Here is a 20601-nt window from a genome sequence, read left to right on the forward strand (position 1 = left end):
TTACTATGGGAACAGTGTGCTAGATTTTGGTTTTTACCTTGGTGACTGGTAGTGCTATACTTATTGAGACTTAAATGTGTGCTGAGTGTAATAATATTCTAACACTTGTTTATGTGGGAGTATGAGTTTTCTTGGTTATTTGTACTGAATTTTGGAATATTCCATATCTATAATATAGCACAGGAATATGAAATCTGGCTTGTATTTGCCTCTTTTAATTTTATTTTGAAGTTTAAAGGAAATCTCGGTTATTTTAAAATAGTTTTTATCAGTGGTCTTACTGTAATTTAATGTTGCCTGGGTTATTTTACTTGAAGGAAATGCCTGGGGGTATCTTAATCTCTTTAAAGTATATTCACAGATATTTTCTCAGAGATGATGACAACTTGTCTCTATTCTGCTTGTTTTTCATCCCATTTAACAGCCTTTTATTACCGTTGTCAGACTTTTCAGTAAACTGTGGTAAGATTATGCTGATGCTTCTTAAATCTGTATCCGTGTTCAGGGGCCCTTTGATACACCACTTCTCTTACCTGCATCCCTATGCAAAGACCATTTGACATTATTACAGTTCTCTAAATGCTCCCATTCTATACCTTTGCCTTTGTTCTTTAGTCTAACATTCTTTCTTCCCATGACTCTGCCTATCAAGTTTACGCATCCTCTAAGGCTTTATTCAGACCCCCCCAAGGTTAACTGTTCCATGGTGCAACCCCATGGCATGTCTCAGATGTACTCTGGTTTTCTGCTTTTCTTTTTCTTATTAAGTGGGTAAGTGGAGACTGCCTCTTTTCATCCCCCCCACCCCAATACTGCCTTAGTGTATTTAGGTAGGTATTAAGTAGATGGTTCTTGTAATTAGAATTAATTACTCTCTCCTCTCTGCTTCTAACCATATTGCTTCTTCCTAGTTTTAGCATTTTATTTTGCCTTGTAGCATACTGCTTTTTGTTGATTTCCCCACACAAACTAAAGTACTTCTAAAGGCAAGAACTGGGCTGTGTCTTATTTATCTTTCTTCCTATCCCAGGATAGAACCTATTGATATTTTGAAGTGAATTTAGAAAACCTAGCTAAGTAAAATTCCAATGATGTGAATTGTCTTTGAAGTTTTTTATTTACTTTTGTAAAATTCTCATTTTCTGATGTTTATGCCACCCCTCCTCCCAGTTTTATTCTAGATTTGGCATCAGTATTAAGTTCCTTATTATTTATCTTTAAACTTTATCATTTTGGTTTAGAATAAAGTCTCAAATTTTGACCTGTAGTGTCCATAATGCTATTGACATGGCTGATTTTTTTTTTTTACAGGGACAGAGAGAGTTAGAGAGAGGGATAGACAGGGACAGACAGACAGGAATAGAGAGAGATGAGAAGCATCAATCATTCACTTTTTCATTGTGACACCTTAGTTGTTCATTGATTGCTTTCTCATATGTGCCTTGACAGTGAGCCTCAGCAGACCGAGGAACCCCTTGCTCGAGCCAGTGACCTTGGATCCAAGCTGGCGAGCTTTTTGCTCAAGCCAGATGAGCCCGCGCTCAAACTGGCAACCTCGGGGTCTCGAACCTGGGTCCTCCGCATCCCAGTCTGACGCTCTGTCCACTGCGTCACTGTCTGGTCAGGCTGAACTTTTAACCTTATGCATGTTTGTTCTTTCACTGTGAATTAATAGCATTCTGATGATCTTTTCTGCAGATGTCACTGTGGAGACTTATTTTCTCCATTTATGGATAGTCATGAAATACTGGTGAGAAGGTTCTGGTGCATGGTACTGTTGATCTCCACAAAGTGATGCAGAGACCAGTGTAGTTATTTGTACATATTAAAGCATGTATAGTACAAACAACTTTTTTTCGAGTTAGTTCTTTACCTGATGTCCCATCGCTCAGATACTTTAAAGTATATTTCTTAGAAAGAAGAATACTATCCTGCATAACCATAGTAGACCATTCAGATTATGAAATTGACATTGATACATTCCTACCATGTAATCCTCAGAAGTTATTCAAATTTCTCCAGTTGATTAATGGTATCGTCTGTGGCAGAGAGATTCATACTAGGTTTTGGTTGTGATGGTTTTTAGTCCCATGGCCAGTGAGCAGTCATTCCAGTTGGTTTCTGTGTCTTTTTCTTCTCTGTGTGTCATTTTTTGAGTACTCTTTTGCTTTCTTGTACAAGATGTTCTGGTTTCATCTAATAACATTTTCTGCTCTAGACCTAGACTCAACCATTTCTTCAAGAGCCCTGGTTCTTTTTAGTGGAAAATGCTGTTTTGGAGCCAAGTTCTGAGGGCTAGGTATGCTCACTGCTATTGAAAAGTGGCTTCTCCCAGGCATTTTCAGCAGACACAGTAGGGGGGGGCAGAGAGAATGTGTGTGTGTGCGTGTGTGTGTGTGTGTGAGAGAGAGAGAGAGAGAGAGAGAGAGAGAGAGAGAGAGAGAGAGTGTGTGGTGTTTGTTTCTACATTATATAAATTGAAGTCCATGTGTTTAATACCTCCAATTCCAATCCACCACCACAGAATGCATTCTAGTTTTCTTTCTTCCTGTATGGAGAGTAACAAACCCTCCATCTTTGATGGTCATAAACCTGGCTTCTATTGTCCTTAAAATATTTGCTTATATGATCAACTAGTTGCCATTCTTTGCTACCACTAAAACACCTACAGTAGGCCACTACTATGTATGGATAACCTTCCTACTGTCTCATCCATAACCAGCCTTTTTCACAGTTCTTCCCTCTCCACTGCCCCCAACATGGTATCATCATTAGCCTTAATGTACTTAAGCACTGATAAGCTAGGCCAGAGATTTCCTTTGTTTTTTTAAGTTAATTTATTGGGATGACACTATTTAACATAATTATACAGATTTCAGGTGCTAATTCTACAACACACCTCTGTATACCGTATTGTGCGTTCAACACCCCCAAGTCAAGTCTCTATCACCATTTATTCCCCCATATCCACCCTCCCCTGCACCCCACAATCACCACACTGTTGTCTGTGGCCATGAATTTTTTTCTTTTCCTCTTTTGATCAATCTCTCCACCCCCCTCACCCAGCTTCTGTCCCTGACAGCTGTCTGCCTGCTGTCTATGTATGAATTTGTCTGTATTTTGCTTGTTACTTCATTTTGTTCAATAGATTCCATATATGAATGAAATTATATGATAATTGTCTTTCTCTGATTGGCTTATTTCATTTACTATAATTCTCCAGTTGCATCTGTGCTGTAGCAAAAGGTAAGATTTCCTTCTTTTTTATGACTGTATAGTATTCCATTGTATAAATGTACCATAACTTTTTTCATCCACTCATCTACTGATGAGCATTTGGCTGTTTCCAGATCTTGGCTATTGTAAACAACAGTGAAATGAACATAGTGAAATGGCATAGGGGTGCATATATTCTTTGAATTATAGTTTCAGGATTCTTAGGATATATTCCTAGAAATGGGATCTCCATGTTATAAGGCAGTTCTATTTCTAACTTTTTTTTTTTTTAATTTTTAATTTTTTAAATTTTTTTTACAGGGACAGAGAGATTCAGATAGAGGGATAGATAGGAACAGACAGGAACAGAGAGAGATGAGAAGCATCAATCATCAGTTTTTCGTTGCGACACCGTAGTTGTTCATTGATTGCTTTCTCATATGTGCCATGACCGCAGGCCTTCAGCAGACTGAGTAACCCCCCACTCGAGCCAGTGACCTTGGATCCATGCTAGTGAGCTTTTTGTTCAAGCCAGATGAGCCTGCACTCAAGCTGGCAACCCCGGGGTCTCGAACCTAGGTCCTTCCGGATCCCAGTCCGATGCTCTATCCATTGCGCCACCGCCTGTTCAGGCTTTAACTTTTTGAAGTAACTTCATATTGCTTTCCACAGTGGCTGCACCAATCTGCATTCCCACCAACAGTGCACGAAGGTACCCTTTTCTCCACACACCCTTGCTACCACTAGTTGTTTGTGTATTTATTGATGTTAGCCCTCCTGACACATGTGGGGTATATCTTATTTTGGTTTTAATTTGTATTTGAATCTATAAAATTCCTAGAAGAAAACATAAGCAGTAAATTCTGACATTGCTTTTAGTAATATATTTTTGTGATATATTTCCTTGGACAAGGGAAACAAACAGAAACATAGGACTATGTCAAATTAAAGGTTTCTCACAGCAAAGGAAACCATCAGCAAAGTGAAAAGACAACCTGTTGGAGGGAAGAATATATTCACCAATGATAAATCTGATCAGGGGTTATCCAAAATTTATAAAGGACTTATATTATTTAACACTAAAAACCAAAAAATTCAATTAAGAAATGGGCTGAGGGCTGAATTCCAATATGGCAGTGGAGTAGGCAGACATACAAACTGTCACCTCCTGGGACCAAACTGGATTACAAATTAATTTAAGAACAATCATCATAAAAAACCAACTTTGGACTAAAAGAACAGGACTCAAAAACCAAGGAGCACAGAAGAAACCACACCAAGACTGGTAGGAAGTGCGGGGACACGGTGGGGCTCCCCCACTCCCAGGAGCGAGGGGCGACTGAAGGTCCAGAATGATTCTCATTGTGGGGAGAGAGACCCTGAGAGGTGGGGGTCCTCAGACTCAGGACCAGAGCCGTAGCTCAGAGACCCAGAGACTGGAGGAGACAGCCTGACAGCATTGAGTGGGAGAAGAGTAGAATTTCTGTTTGCAGGAAATGGCTTGTGAAGAAGTTGCAGCCTTAAAGGGCCAGTGCAGGAAACCTTGCTCACAGCTACTTACCTGGGGCTTCAGGGACGAGAAGAGCTGAGAGAACTGGGCTTATGTGAGGAGGTTGGGGGGATGGAGGCACACGGACACAAATGGTGACGGGGAGAACAATACCTGTGCTAAATTATTCTCCAATATTTAGGTGGCCATAGGCAGGGGGAGGGGTACTCCCTCCACTCAGCACAAGCCTAGTGTATGGCCAATTGACCCACCTCCAGAAAACTTTCCATTCTAATCAGTGTGAAAGGCCATTCGGAAAGGAGGAAGTAAAAAGGGGGGCAGTGAATCAGGCTTCCAGAGAGACCTGAGCTACACCTCCCCCATCTGATATGAGAATGTGCTCTGACCCTGGAGGGTAACTGGACAGACCACACCTTCAGATTCTCAGAGGTCATGCCCACTGCATTCCTGTGGATTTACCATACAGAAAAAAAGAAAAAAGAAAAGGCCTGGATAGAGTTTCCACTGGAGCCAAAGAGCAAGATAAGCCCACTACCCCTGTCCTAAACACAGAAGTTCCCTGCTGGGAACAGGAAACAAACAGCAGGGAAATGAAGACTTTTAGGCAGCTCAACTTGTTAATGAGAATTAAAATCCGAGCAACCAGCAGAGGCTGAGGGATAAAGACCTGGAGGAGGAGCCGCATTCCATATACCAACCTCAGCTGCCCTACCCCATCAAGCTTGCAAACCGCACACAGAAAAAATGGGAAGACAGAAGAATGTAATCCAAATGAATCAATAAGAGAAATCCCCAGAAAAAAGAACTAAATGAGATGGAAGTAACCAAATTACTGGATGCATAGTTTAAAATAATGATTGTTAGGATGCTTAATGATCTTAGAGCTACAATGGATGGACATATAGAGCACCTAAATAAAGAAATTACAAGCATCAAAAAGGACATTGAAATCATAAAAAGAATCAATCAGAAATGACAATTACAATATCAGAAATGAAGAATACACTAAAAAGAATCAGCAGCAGGCTGGATGAAGCCGAGGATTGAATCAGGAACTTGGAGGAGAAGATAAATGAAAACACAGAAACAGCAGCAAAAGGAAAACAGGCTCAGAAGTTTGAGGAAATTATAAGCAACTCTGTGGTAATATGAAGAGAAATAACATCCGGATCATAGGGGTTCCTGAAGGAGAAGAGAAAGAACAAGGGATAGAGAACCTGTTTGAAGAAATCATAGCTGAAAACTTTCCTAAATTGATGAAGGAAAAAGTCACACAGGTTCAAGAAGCACAGAGTATGCCGGTAAAGAGGAACCCAATGAGGCCTACATCAAGACACATCGTAATTAAAATACCAAAGTTAAAGAGATAAAGAAAAAATACCAAAAGCAGCTAGAGAGAAGAAGTCAATTACTTCTAGAGAAGTCCCCATAAGGATGACATCTGACTTCAACAGAAATACTAGAGGTGAGAAGAGAATGGCAAGAAATATTCAAAGTAATGCAAAACAAGAGCCTACAACCAAGACTTCTTTATCCAGCAAGATTATCATTTAAAATTGGAGAAATAAAAAGCTCAAATAAACAATTTAAACCTGCATTTTAAAGAACTAGAAAAAGAACAAGTAAAACCCAGACGAAGTAGTAGGAAGGAAATAATAAAGATCAGAGAGGAAATAAATGACATAGAGGCAAAAAAAAAATAATAATACAGAAGATCAGTGAAACCAAGAGCTTGTTCTTTGAAAAGGTAAACAAAATTGATGAACCTTTAACCAGGCTCACCAAGAAAAAAAGAGAGAGGACTCAAATAAATAAAATTAGAAATGCGATTGGAGAACAACTGACACAGCAGAAATTCAAAGTATTGTAAGAAAATACTATGAAGAAGTGTATGCAAAAAAATTGGACAACCTAGATGAAATGGATACATTTCTTGAAACACATAATTGTTCAAAAGTCAATCTGGAAGAATCAGAAAACCTAAACAGACCGATTACAACAAATGAGGTCATAACAGTTATCAAAAAACTCCCAACAAAGAAAAGCCTGGGGTCCAATGGCTTCACAAGTGAATTCTACCAAATATTCAAAGAAGAACTAACTTCTATCTGTCTCAAGCTATTTCAAAAAATTCAAGAAGAGGGAAAACTTCCAAACTCCTTTTATGAGGAAAGCATAATACTGATTCCAAAACCAGGCAAAGATACTACAGAGAAAGAAAACTATAGGCCAATATCCCTGATGAGCTTAGATGCTAGAATTCTCAACAAAATATTATCAAATCGGATCCAGCAATAGATGCAGAAAAAGCATTGGAAAAAATATAGCACCCATTTATGATCAAAACTGTCAGCAAAATGGGAATACAGGAAACATGACAAAGGCCATCTATGACAAACCCACAGCCAACATCATACTCAATGGGCAAAAATTAAAAGCAATCTCCTTAAGAACAGGAACAAGGCAGGGGTGCCCCTTTTCACCATCTTATTCAACATAGTTCTGGACGTTCTAGCCACAGCAAGCAGACAAGAAGAAGAAATAAAAGGCATCCAAATTGAAAAAGAAGAAGTAAATCATTATTTGCTGATGACTTGATACTGTACATAGAAAACCCTAAAGTCTAAGTCAAAAAACTTATTGGAACTGATAAATGAATTCAGCAAGGTGGTAGGATATAAAATTAATATTCAGAAATCAGAGGCATTTATATACACCAACAATGAAAGAGAAATTTCTCTGAAAGAGAAATTAAGGAAACAATCCTCTTCACTATTGCAACAAAAAAATAAAGTACCTAAGAGTAAATTTAACCAAGGTGGTTAAAGACCTGTACTTGGAAAATTATAAAACATTGATAAAAGAAATCAAGGAAGATACAAACAAGGGGAAGCATATACCGTGCTCATGGTTAGGAAGAATAAACATCATTAAAATATCTATACTACCCAAAGCAATCTATAAATTCAATGTAATTCCTTTTAAAATATCAAGGACATACTTCAAAGATATAGAACAAATATTCCAAAAATTTATATGGAACCAAGAAAGAACATGAATATCCTTAGCAATCTAGAAAAAGAAAAAGAAAGCAAGGGGGGGATCAGACTTCCTGATATCAAGTTATACTACAATACAAGTTCATTGTACTCAAAACAGCTTGGTACTGGCATAAGAACAGGCATACAGATCAGTGGGACAGAACAGAGAACCCAGAAATAAACCCACACCTTTATGGCCAATTGATAATTTGACAAAGGAGGTAAGAGCGTATAATGGAGTAAAGACAATCTCTTTAACAAATGGTATTGGGAAAATTGGACTGCTACCTGGAAAACAATGAAATTAGACCACCAACTTACACCATTCACAAAAATAATCTCAAAGTGTATAAAAGATTTGAATTTAAGTCATGAAACCATGATCATCTTGGAAGAAAACATAGGCAGTAAGCTTTCCAACATCTCTCACAGCAATATTTTTGCTGATTTTTGCAAGTGAAATAAAGGACAGGATGAACAAATGGGACTATATGCACAGCAAAAGACAATATAAACAAAATAAAAAGACAAACTACACAATGGGAGAACATATTCGCCAACACACTCAATAAGGGGTTAATAACCAAAATCTATAAAGAACTTGTAAAACTCAACACCAGGAAAGTAAAAAATCCAATCAAAAACTGGGCAAAAGAATTGACTGAATAGATACCTCTCCAAAGAGGACTCAGAGATGGCCAATGGGCATATGAAAAAAATGTTCAACATCACTAATCATTAGAGAAATGCAAATTAAAACCACAATGAGATATTACTTCACACCTGTCAGAATGGAGCTCATTAACAAAACAACATACAATATGTGCTGGCGAGGGTTTGGAGAAAAGGGAATCCTCCTGCACTGCTGGTGAGAATGCAGCACGGTGCAGCCACTGTGGTAAACAGTGTGGAGATTCCTCAAAAAATTGAAAATCAAACTGCCTTTTGACCCAGCTATCTTAATTCCAGGAATATATCCTAAAAGTAAGAAATCACTGATTCTAAAGAAGAAATGCACCCCTATGTTTATTGCAGCATTGTTTACAATAGCCAAGACCTGGAAATAGCCCCAGTGCCCATCAGAAGACGAGTGGATTAAAAAGCAGTGGTACATATACACAGTGGAATACTACATGGCTGTGAACAAGAAAGAATTCTTACTCTTTGCGACAACATGGATGGACCTGGAGTCTATTATGCTAAGTGAAATAAGCCAGGTGGAGAAAGGAAAATATCATATGACCTCACTCATATGAGGAATCCAATGAACAATGTGAACTGAGGAACGGGAAAGAGGTAGAGAAGGGATCAAAGAGTCTAGAGGGAAAGTGGTCAGAGGGAATGGGGATGAAAGGAGGGGATCAAAGAAAGGAAAAACAGTAGTGAAAGTATATACACATAACAGAGAGATAGAGGGCAGTATAGTAAATTATGGAGGGAAGGGGGGAGGTGGTGGTGGCAGGGGGCAAAGGAGGTATCTAGGAAAACATGGATGGGGGAGGGAAGGAGATATATTCAGTGGAACACTTGTAACTATGTAAACACAATAAATTAAAATCGATAAAAAATGGGCTGAGGACCTTCATATACATTTCTCCACAGAAGACCTACAGGTGGTCAGTAGACATGAAAAGATGCTAAATGTCACTAATAACCAGTGGTGCTTATATTGTGATGAGGCAGATGTGGTTCAACTATATAACTCACTAACTACTTCTCTTCACTTGATAAGTGGGAAAAGTGCTCCAGAAGAGAATTATGAAGTGTGAAACTGTATCATTCGAAAACCTGGTCTCATGTAGGTGTTAGGTAAGGATTTTTCAGGAAATGTTTAGGCTAAGTTGGCCTAGGGATACAGTAGATAAAAAGGGTCTATGCATTTGGAAGTCTTATGTATTTTAGTAGATTGCTTATGGGAAGGCCTTGAGACGGAATGTTTGAAGAACTATAAGAAGGCCAATATGGCCTGAGTACTGACACAGAGGGCAGGAGTGGCAGGAGGAGGCTGCTGGTAAAGCTTTTAAGGAGCTCAAAAGATTTGGATCTTTATCTAAAAATATTGAAGGGAATATGTTGGAGGATTTTAAGCTAGAAAGGGACATAGTTCAATTTATATCTTTTTTAATTGAATTTATTGGGGTGATATTTGTTACTAGGATCTATAGATTTCAAATGAAAAGTTCTTTAATACAATACATGATCTGTCTATTGCACTGTGTGCCTACCGCCCAGTGTGAAACCATCTTCCATCACCATATATTTGGTCCCCTTTAACCCTTACCACTCCTACCCCTGTCTTAACCACCATGCTGATGTCTGTGTCTGTGAGTTTCAGTTTCATATTTCACATGTTTTTGACTTATTTCCCTCAGCATAGTATTCTCAAAGTCCATCCATATAGTCACAGATGGCATTATTTCATCTTTTTTATGACTGAGTAGTATTCCATAGTATGTACGTATTACATCATCTTTATCCATTTCTCTATGGAAGAACACTTTGGTTGTCTCCATGTCTTGGGCACTGTGAATAATGCTGCAATGAACATAGGGATGCATATATCTTTGCAAATAAATGTTTTGTGAATTTTTCAGGTAGCTACCCAGAAGAAGGATTGCTAGGTTGTATGGTAACTCAATTCTCAATTTTTTGAGGAACCATCAGAGTGTTTTGCATAGTGGCTTTACCACTACATTCCTATCACCAATTAGTGGGGGTTCCCGAGTACAGGACCAGGTGACTTCACTTGTGAATTTTACCAAACATTCAAAGAAGATTTGGTACCTCTCCTTCTCAAACTCTTCCAAAAAATTGAAGGAGAGACAATACTTCCTAACATTTTATACAACACCATAACCCTGATACCAAAACCTGGCAAGGACAACACAAAAAAAGAAAACTATAGACCAATATCTCTGATGACTACAGACATAAAAATCCTAAACAAAATACTTAGCAAATTGAATCCAACAACACATTAAAAGAATATACATCATGATCAAGTGGGGTTTATTCCAGGAGCACAAGGATGGTTCAACATATGTAAATTGAGTTATATTTTAAAAATGCTCTGTATGAAGATTGAATTAGAAGGGAACTAGACAGGGTGCTGGAAGCCACCGTTCCAGTGAGGAATTGTAGTGGCGTGGGCTATGGTGGTGGTAGAGTGGAGATTAGAGGAGTGGACAGTTTGAAAATGGACTAAAGATGCAGTTGACAAATTCTGTTGTCCATCAACTGACTGTAGGGAAGAAAAGTGTTACTTCCTCACTTTTGGAAGTTAAGACTAGTATATATTGCTTCCATTTATTAGGCCCAAACCACCCTAAATTGCTAGTTTGACTTGTTATTTTCCTATTGATTTTTTTTCATTCCTTGTAATGTTGAATCTAAACTCCTATTTTGACTGACTTTCCATGGTCTTTTCTTACCTTATATTTGTCTATCTAATTGTTTTTAGTCTCCAGTTCCTACATGTCTTCAATATAGTTGATATTTCATTATCTCTTTGATCACTTCTTTAGGTTTCTGGCATTAAGTAAGGACACAATAAATACATACTTGTTGAAATGGGTGTCATTTCTTTCAAAATAGAAATAATCCCTTAAACTAAAAATACTATTTAATACTGTTCAATTTTTTCCATACACATTGTGACATAACCTATTTATAAAGGAAGTTTCTAAGGTACCACGTGTCATAATAGCAAGGTACTAGTAACTGAAAATACAATGTTAGCAGGGAGATGATGGTGGAGGGACAGCCTACAGAGAGTCGAGCCCATCATAATATAGGTAAACTAGAACCTCAGACTGGCATTGATGCTTTTCAAAAGCTATGTTCTGATACAGAACATGGAACTTACAGGCAGAGAAGGCATTTAATCCAATTATTTTACAGATAAGGGACAAAACGAGATGAGCAAATTAAATTTTTGAGTCTTTTTTTCTTTTTGCCAAACTAATGAATCTCTCGTATGCATTTAATTATTAGCATAGCTTCTTTTTGCCCTATTAATATAACTTTTATGTTTAAAAAATGTTTAAATTTATCCCATGTAGTTGCTGTGATCCTTTAAATATAATAGTTTTCTTTATTCTATATTGTTTTCTTGTAGATCAAGTCTATTACAATAATAAGGTTAATTCAGTAATTATTGAGCTTCTACTGTGTGGCAGGCATACTGTTAAGTGGTGAAGATACTGATGTGGATAAGGCTTTGTCCTTAATGAACTCAAAGTCGAGCATGTATATATATATTTTCATAGTATAGTTTTATAAGTGATATTGTACATTTTATTATTAGTGTGCATGTGGTTCTGAAATAATGCAGGGAGAGTTGTATGTGTGTGTGTTTGTGTGTGTGTGCGCACGCACCCAGAAGGTTTCAAAGAAGAGGTGATGTCTGAGTTGAGTTTCAAAGAATGAATAGAAGATGACCAACTGGCCAAGGAAAAGAGAAGAGGGTGAGCATTTTAGGCGTAGGGAACAGCATGTACAATGGCATGGAGGAATCACAAAATCAAGATGTGCTAGAGGAATATTGCCACTGCTAAGAGTATCAAGTTGAGGTCAAGAGTAGTTAAAAACAAAGCTAGGGAATTAATGTGGAGAGAAAGAAAGATCCCATACCTCAAGCTGAAAAGACAAATGATGTTTACTTAGGTTAGTTCTTTTAGTTCTCATCCCTGTGGTTTTACTCATTTGTAATTCTGCTAGGTTCATTTGTTACTGTTTATATTTCATTTTGAGGTTTTCCCACTCTAAATCCATGGTTCATTTAATTATTGATTTTCTCCATATCACTCATAGAGATCCTTTTTTTTTCTTACTACTATATACTACTTCATTTTGTAGATATACATTGTTTATTCAGTTACTCTTCTAACGATGTTAAGCTGTGTCCAATATTGTACAATTATAAATTGCTGCATTGACTATTCTAGTGCATATTTTATATTTAAATAAAGGAAAGTTTCTATCACCTTACCCTATGTCCATGTCAGTTCCTATTCAATTGTTTAAAAACTTCTGCATATGAAAATGCTACTCAATATTACAACCTGATGGTTGTTACTCCTGATAATGTATTTTCCCAGAACATTTCAGTAACTTTGCACTTTTCTGCAAAACTTACTGGCAAATCTTAAATGCTATAATTAATAAATCTATGAGGTTACTATAATATATTCATAAATTTCATCCTATGATGTTTTTATAATATTACCACCACCTCTCCCCAAAAACTTACATTTTCCTTAAGATGTGATCTTCTTCACTGTAATGAAACAAAACAAAACAAAATGCTTTTTAAAAAATATTTGTGAAACTCCGTTTGATATAATATGCAGTAAGTCTGATGATGAGATTAAATGGGCACTCACTGGTGCACTGTAACTTGACTGGTTTAAGTACAGCAAATAGTATCTAAAAGGAGAAAAACCAGGCAGTGAAGGAATTAGGGCCGTTAAATCCAGCAAGAGGTCTACAGGAAGTCACTAAAGCCCTTGGCATTTTAACTTACTAAACGTTGTTATGATTTTGTTAAATCAACATCTGTTAATTAGAGCTCCAGGCTATGAGATGGTGAGCCAAAAACCACAAGAGAGAAATTGAGATAGAGAAGTTTACTATTCATAGGTCTTGGAAGAAATAACACCACACACCCTGAGGGGCTACATGGGAAGGTCAGGGCAGGGTAAAGCAGAGAGAATGACAAGACCTGGGGCACTTGCCTTTATTAGAGTGTTTTGTGGGTTCTGAGTTAAGGCTGATGGGTAAGTTCAATCCAGGAACAGTTGGTCAGCTCCTTGTGGGAGAGGTATCTAAGGGTTTTCCAAGGGTGCTGAGAGGCAGGGAACTTAAATTTACTTGTGACTGCAAATGTTACCTTGGGCTTCATTGTCAATTTAGGCACTCTCAAGCTGCCTGGCCAAACAATGGATGCCAAAGCAGTAATATTATGTAGTTTAGCTAAATGTCTGACAAACATACATGTTAATTGAAATCTGCTACCCACCATTATAATTTATGCAGCTAAAATTATTCATCTGAAACCGGTGAAGGCTAAAGTAATGTTTAAAAAGGTTTAACTCAAATCAAGCAGAACTTGGTTTGGGCTAATTGCTGAGATCCATAGCTTGTTACAGGGACTACTGGCATGGCAGGGAAAGTTTATCTGCAGCCAACACAGGTCCCAAACAGGATCCCACACTACCTCGTCTTCCTTTTAGGTGCTAATGGGTTTATGCTCTCGCTCTTGCAGCCCACCAGGAAGTACCACAGAAAGAAGGGGACAAATATTTAAACTATAAAAAATACGGGCAACAAGACTAGGATTGGATTTCAAACAGAAGAAACATAGAATTTAAGGAAACAATATATTAGTTTCCTCCTGCTGTTGTAACAAATTACCACGAACCTTATAACAATACAAATTTATTATCTTAAGAGTTTGATCCGTGAGAAGTAAGATACAGGTCTCAGTAGGCTAAAAGCAGGGAGCCTTCAGGGCTGCATTTCTCTGTGGAGGGTCTGGGGAGAATCCATTTCCTCACCTCTGCCAAATTCTAGCTGCTGCCCTTGAATTCTGCCCTCCCCCGCATCATCTTTAAAGCAAGCACCACTGCATCTCTCTGACCATTCTTCCTCTGCCCCCCCCCCCCCCCCTTTCTGCTTCCCTCTTCTACTCTGAGTTTTATATTGGACCCATCCTATAATCTGGGGTGATATTTCTATTTTTAGGTCAGCTGCCTGGCAACCATAATCCCATTTGCTTAATCCCTCTTTTGCCATGTAACCTGACATTTACAGGTTTCAGAGTGTCAACTGTTGGTGATGCTCATTATTGCTGTTCAAATGCCAACAGGAATCCCCAGTTTGGGGTGCTGTGAGGAAGGAAACCTTATTTAGGCCCACAGCTTGACTGTAATACAGCATGGCTGTGAGAACAGCACTGCTGTGGAACTGCTGGTAGGGCTACATGCAGCTGCTGTGCAAACCGCATGGACTGGGGCCAGCCCCCTCTTCAGCTAGGCAGCTCCGCTCCTGGGTGATCTGCTGCACACTGCCCCACTGTGCCAGGCTGCTCCGCTCTGCTCCTGCAGGATGTCTCTGGTGAGCTGGAGAATCCTCAGTCCTCCTGGAAAGTGCACTGGCATATATAGACAAGTCTCTGCCCTGGGTCCCTGATTGGTCAGAAGAGAGCCACTCTGATCGGTCAAACTATGCAGCTTCCTTTGGATGGGGAAAGCCTCACTCTTCTAGGGTTCCAGGAAACCTTTACAAGACCTGTCCCAGATGGAAGAACCAGGCAGGCAGGCAGGCAGGCAGTTGTCCTTTAAAGTGAAATTGCCTGAGAGGCCCCTGTGCAGAAATGCGAGCCAGGCTCTGCTTTTATTTACTTACTTATTTTGAGCCCAGTTAGCCACTAGGAGCCCCTCTTGTGCCTTGGGGTTCATAGGGATTATTTTCTTAACCAGGAAAATTATTTTATGTCTCTGGCATTCCTTTTTTTATTGCAGTAAAATTTTAAAAGTATTTTGTGAGAAGTCATAATTTCAGCATGAAGACCCCAAAATGAAACAGAGTAGTCATTTCTTCTTCTGGAGCTCTTAGGTTTGTGACCTTATATACTATGTTTATTTTTTAAAGCTATTCCTAGGTGATAAGGTAGTTTTGCTCCTGGGAAGAATGGGGAAAATCTAAGATAACATTTCTTGAGAGCAAAAAAATAAATTACAAAGAATCAAGCTACAGCTGAAGTCTTCTCGTGTAAAGATTTTTGTTTCATTGGGTGTTCTTTGTAAAGAATTTGTGTAGTCACACCCACCGAGCTCTGTTCTTTTTTCTTGGTCTGGAAACCAGCTCTATTTTAAAGACATTTCTTCTGTATAATGCTTGTATTGTGCAAGGGTTGATGGGATTATTGTTCAATGAAGGTAACAGAATAATTCCATTACCAGTGATATAATTACTGAAAACAATGTGATAATTAAAAAAATTTTTTTTCCTACTTGAAATAGTTTCTCTCTTAATGGTTATTCCAAGAACTTAATACACAGTGGGTTTGTGTATATAATTTTATTTTTTTATTTTTAGGGATTCATTTTAGCATTATTTATAATAGGAGGTTGGAAGCAACCCAGCATCCAAGTAATACTTATTTTACATAAGAATAGCATATTGCAGAGGCTAAGTAGGAATAGGGGTACGAACAGACACATTTTTTTGGTTCAAATTTTTTTTAATATACATAATTTTATTACAAAACTTTTAAAAAAACAAAATGCAACATTCTAAATAACCCAAAATTTATTACTGAGACGAAACTAATTCCGATTCTGCTTTGCCACCATACACAAGTCAAGAAATTAAAGAAACTATTAAATATTTAGAAACATTTAACATCAGAAGTCTTAAAATCTAACTGTATGCAGTAGCCCCTCAGAAAGCTACAACCTGCATTTTTAAAAAAGTATTTTCTCTACAAAGAACCTTATCAGCTATATAAAAATCTGTACAGTTTTTATACTGAAGCTAATATTAAGCTGCATTTGAATTCACATTCTTAGCCAAACAATTGCCTGAGCATACAAACATACTCCATATACATTACAGGACAGCCATTTATCCTTCATCTTCCTCCTCTTCCTCCTCCTCCTCATCTTCCTCTTCCTCCTCCTCCTCCTCATCTTCTGGTTCGTTCTTCTTCTTTGAGCCTGTTGGCCTGCCAGGACCCTTCTTTCCCACTTCACTTTTGCCCTCCGCACGGGATGCAGCAATATCCTTTTCATATTTCTCCTTTAGCTTCGCTGCTTTTTGCTCATATGGTTGCTTATCTTTGGCTGACTGTTCAGACCACATTTCACCCAGTTTTTTTGCAGTATCCCCAATGGACAAACCAGGGTGTTCACTTTTGATCTTTGGGCGATGTTCAGAGCAAAACAGGAAGAAGGCAGATGGAGGCCTTTTAGGAGCATTGGGATCTTTTTTCTTTCTTGTCACCTTTGGGAGGAATGTAGTTTTTCATCTCTGTCATAGCGCGCTTTGTCGCTCTTGGCCATATCTTCGAACTTGGACTTTTCCTTTGCTGACATGGTCTTTCATCTCTCCGAGCACTTCTTGGAGAACTCAGAGAAGTTGACGGAAGAGTCCGAGTGCTTCTCCTTGTGCTCCTCCCGGCAGGTTTGCATGAAGACGGCATACGAGGACATCTTGCCCCTCGGCTTGTTGGGGTCTCCCTTCACCATGGCTGACAGACAGCGTCTGGTGGTAGGTTTTCCTCAGAGTTGCGCCACGCGGCCGCGTCTGACCAACAAGTCTCCCTCGCTGAGCTCCGGCGTGAACTGGTTTATCCTGGTTCAAATTTTTAAAATTTATTTTTTTATTTCATTTTTTCAAAAAGTAAAAATATACAGGGTAGGGCAAAAGTAGGTTTACAGTTGTTTGTATGGAAAATAATACTATAATTAGTAAGTAATAATACAACAAACACTGTGTTTCATATACTCACAGCTGTAAACCTGCTTTTGCCCCACTGTGTGTGTGTGTGTGTGTCTATTTGACTTCCTTCTGTTTCTAAGCATGTACACTATGCTTTCGCTATTATAAATAATTCTTTAATAACCTTGTCTTTTTGTATTTTGGGGACAAATATATAGAATTGTGATACTGGATCAGCAGTTAAATGTCCAAGTAACTTTCTAAGCTATTTGAGGAATAATTTTTATTTTTTTAAAAAACTTTGTTTTGGGGAGGTGACATTCATATAATGTGAAATGAACCATTTGAAAGTGAATATTTCAGTGGCATTTAGTCCATTTGCAATATTGCACAGCCACTATATCTTGTTCTAAAACATTTTCATTACCCCAAAGTAAATCTCATATTCATTAAATAGTTATTTCCCTTACACTGCTCTCTAACCTTTGGAAACCACCAATCTGCTTTCTGTCTGTATGGATTTATGTATTTTGGATATTTTCTAAAAATGGGATCATATAAATTTGTGACCTTTGTGTCTGACTTCTTTTACTTAATGTTTTTGTGGTCTATCCATATTATTGTGTGTATTTGTAATCCATTCCTTTTTAAAGCTATATAATATCCCATCATATGTATATTCTATTCACCCATTGATTGACATATGGTTTGTTTTAATCTTTTGGCTATTGTGAATAGAGCTGCTATGAACACATGTGTGCATGTATTTGTTTGAGTACCTGCTTTAAATTTCGAAGAGTATACACCTTGGAGTGAAATTGCTGGCTTGGTAGTAAGTCTGAGGAACTTTCTAAGGAACTGCCGAACTGTTTTCTGTAGCAGCTGAATCATTTTACATTTTTACCAGCAATGTATAAGGCTACCAATTTCTTTACATCTTTTACAACACTTGTTTTCTGGCTTATGTTTTTGTTTTTTAAATTATAGCCATCCTACTGGATGATAAGTGATATTTTATTATAGTTTTGACTTAATATTTCAAATAAATCATGACTTTAAGCATCTTTTCATATGCTTTTTGAAAGGAATGTCTGTTCAAATCATTTGTCCTTTTTTAAAAATTGGGGGGTTTTTTTGCTTTTTTTTTTTTTTTTTTTACAAGGACAGAGAGAGTCAGAGAGAGGGATAGATTGGGGACAGACGGACAGGAATGGAGAGAGATGAAAAGCATCAGTCATCAGTTTTTCGTTGTGACACCTTAGTTCATTGATTGCTTTCTCATATGTGCCTTGACCTTGGGCCTTCAGCAGGCCGAGTAACCCCTTGCTCGAGCCAGTGACCTTGGGTCCAAGCTGGTGAGCTTTTTGCTCAAGCCAGATGAGCCTGCACTCAAGCTGGCAACCTCGGGGTCTCGAACCTGGGTCCTCCGCATCCCAGTCTGACGCTCTATCCACTGCGCCACCGCCTGGTCAGGCAAAAAATTGGGTTGTTTTTTTAATATATTCTGGATAATGGACTCATGTCAGATAAATATCATTTACAAACATTTGCTCCCATTTTGTGTTTGTCTTTTCACTTTATTGGTAATATCTTATAATGTACAAAATTTCTTAGTGAAGTATGATTTATTTTTTCTTTATTACTTATGTTCGATGTCACACCTAAGAATTCATTTCCAAAGTTAGTTACAAAGGTTTAACTCTATGATTTCTTCTAAAAGTTTTATGGTTTCAGTTCTTATATTTAGGTCATAGATCTATTTTGTGTTTTTTATTTATGGTGTGAAGTACTGATACAACTTCATTTGCATGTGCATATTCAACTCATAACAGTTTGTTGAAGATATTGGTACCCTTGTCAAAAATCAGTTGCCCATACACACACACACACACACACACACACACACACACACACATTTATTTCTGTTATCTCAGTTGTGGTCTGTTGATTGTGTGTCTCTCCTTTTGCTGGAAGCACACTGATTTGATTGCTTTAGTAATCTGTCATCAGTGCTTTTGACTACTTGACCACAAGGGTAATTTTGAAATCAAGAAGTGGGAATTCCTCCATATTTCTTGTTCTTTTTCAATACTGTTTTGATATTTGGGTTCTCTTACTCTTTCATGTGAATTTTAGGATCATCTTTTTCATTTCTGCAACAAAGGCCATTCAAATTTGGAAAAGATTACGTTAAAAATAAACCATATTTCCTCATGTATAAGACACTCCCATGTATAAGATGCACCTTAATTTTGTGGTCTGAAATTTGAAAAACAAATGTATTACATAAAGTTATTGAATTCAAGTTTTATTCATCATAAAATTCATACAACTCCTCATCACTTTCAAAACTCACATCCATTAGCTTGTCCTCATCTGTATCTAATGACGAATCACTGTCTTTATATATTGCTTCATCCTCAGTTCCATCTATGGCATTTGGAATGCCACAACCATTGTATAAGACACACCCAGTTTTTGGACCCCAAATATTTTGAAAAAAGGTGCGTCTTATATATGGGGAGATATGGTAGATTACATTGGGTAGTAGCCATATTAACATTACTAATTTTTCCAGTCCGTGAACACAAAATGCCTTTCCATTTATTTAGATCTTCTTTAGTTTTTCAACAATGTTTTATAGTTCTCAGTGTATATGTCTTTTACCTTCTCGGTTAAATTTATTCTAGGTACAGTTGACCCTTGAACATGGGGGTTAGAGGTACCAATTACCCTCATAGTCCAAAATTTGCATATAACTTAAGCCAGTCCTTTGCATACAGATTCAGAAATACAGTTGACCCTAAATGACATGGGTTTGAACTACATGAGTCCACTTAAACACAGTTGTAAAAACACATGGATTTTTAAAATCCATGTGTAACTAGACTCATGCAGTTTGAGCCTTCTTTGTTCTAGGGTCATTTGTATTTTATTATTTTGGTACTATTGTAAATAGAATAGTTTACTTCATTTCCTTTTTGTATTGTTCCTTTGGCATATAGAGAAAACATCAACTGATGTTTGTCTCCTTAAATGCCAAAAGCCAAAGTAGAAAGAAAGAAAGAAAGAAAGAAAGAAAGAAAGAAAGAAAGAAAGAAAGAGAGAAAGAAAGAGGAAAGAAAGAAAAAAGGAGAAAGAAAGAAAGAAAGAAAGAAAGAAAGAAAGAAAGAAAGAGGGAAAGAAAGTAAGTTTAAGTAGTAGTAAGAGGAGGAAGGAGGAAGACAGAGAAAGAACAAAGAAATAAAAATTAAAAAAATCTCAGTCAAAATTTAAAGAAAATGGCTCTGTCTTTGCATATTGAGTCTGTGTTGGGATTCTCCCATCAACACTTAGCCTTCACTTGCTCCTTCTGAGACTAGAAATAAGCCTGAGTTAAAAGCTTTTGGT

The 20601-nt window shown here is 37.7% G+C and overlaps 1 protein-coding gene and 1 pseudogene across 6 annotated transcripts in view; one reads left to right on the forward strand and one right to left on the reverse strand.

The window, feature by feature from the left end:
* Positions 1–20601, forward strand: part of CCSER2 (coiled-coil serine rich protein 2) — a 164357-nt gene that overhangs the window by 37521 nt on the left and 106235 nt on the right. The gene's annotated exons all lie outside the window — the stretch shown is intronic.
* Positions 16216–17058, reverse strand: LOC136380796 (high mobility group protein B2 pseudogene; annotated as a pseudogene).

This window comes from Saccopteryx leptura, chromosome 9 (assembly GCF_036850995.1).
Source record: "Saccopteryx leptura isolate mSacLep1 chromosome 9, mSacLep1_pri_phased_curated, whole genome shotgun sequence".
In the NCBI taxonomy this organism is placed as follows: Eukaryota; Metazoa; Chordata; class Mammalia; order Chiroptera; family Emballonuridae; genus Saccopteryx; species Saccopteryx leptura.